The sequence below is a fragment of the Echinococcus granulosus genome (genome assembly GCF_000524195.1).
Source record: "Echinococcus granulosus chromosome Unknown EG_S00381, whole genome shotgun sequence".
NCBI classification, from domain to species: domain Eukaryota; kingdom Metazoa; phylum Platyhelminthes; class Cestoda; order Cyclophyllidea; family Taeniidae; genus Echinococcus; species Echinococcus granulosus.
Window position 1 is genome coordinate 1 of NW_020170761.1, and position 1,405 is coordinate 1,405.

Sequence of the window (1,405 nt, forward strand, 5' to 3'; positions counted from 1 at the left end):
ATGGACTCATATAGACTTGACCTCCTATTGCGTTGTGGGGATAGAGAATTAACGGTAAAGTGGGGCGACTGGTTAGGGAATTAGAGTAATTGACAGTTAGGGAGCCAAAAATCCTTAGAGAAATTGAGGTAGATGGGCAGAGAACCCTGATCTTAGAGGGATTGGGAGCTATTGGACTAAGCAGTTTGAGTGGCAAATAGACAATGGGAATTTGGGGTTCAAATATTTAGATATGAAGATGTGGAGAGCTAGCTGACTGGAGAGGTAGTGATCTAGAGCATTAAATAGGTAGCCAAATGGTTTTTAGACATCAAGAGGGGCAGTAATTTACAGATATGGGGAGCTAGATATTTCTCACTTGCAATTTCGAGGCCAATTTTATGTGTTCACAAAGCATACTCTCTCTCTCCCCCTTGTCTATGCTCTCCGCCATTGTGAAGTAAACAATTCATGTCCTCACATCACCACAGCTCAGTACAAACACGCCTTGGGTAGGCAGGTGATGTTTCACTGTTGGAATCTTAATTAATTTGGATGCGGGAATAGCCAGTAGCCAAAAATTGCTTTCATTAAATTATATTATGCAGTTAATCCTCGTTCTTCTAAATCTATCCAGAATAGTTATTTTAAACGCCATTAAGTTAAAGGGGTACTTGGTTTTTATTTATCTGCAGTGGCAAAACGCATGCTAATTAGTTGGATATTGTCTTTACTTGGAGAGGTTTTATTACAGAGAAAATGTTTACATGTGTAGGCTCACATACTCACATGCACACACAGGAGACGTGGACATCCAAGCTACTTGAACTTAAGCGTGGGCATCGGCATCGATGTAACTTATTCACCATTTGTCAGCATTTTATTCTTCGCAGATTTAATAACTCGTCTGCACTATTTATAGAAGGAGGAATAGCGAAGTGGGTAAAAGTGAAAGCAGCCACTTAAAGTGGGGACTTGTATCGTTGTGTTCGCGTTTTCCTCTCAGTCTTTTCGGTAGCGCCTAATATTGCAAATGTACCTAAGCTTTCCAGGTCCTCCCCTAAATTGTTTTCTCTTTACAAGCACTTGGACCCAAGAATAGTAGGGGAAATGATTTTACAGTCTCGAACGATGGAGAGAGTTGTTAGTACGCTTCTTAGCGGAAAGCCGCTCCTTATCTCATGCCCCCTTTGTGATCCAGAGGAGGATAGACGAAAGCTCTCTTTATTATCACTCCAACCACCAACCAAATCTATTGAAACCTCTGGACCAACTCACCTATGCGACATCGTGGCAAGGATCACTGACAAACATGCCCTCATCAATGTCTACTGCCATCACAACCGCGAATAAACTGCATGGAACCTGTATCAAATTCTAAGATAAATTAACGATTTACTAGCAAAAAACTTACTTTATGTTTGCT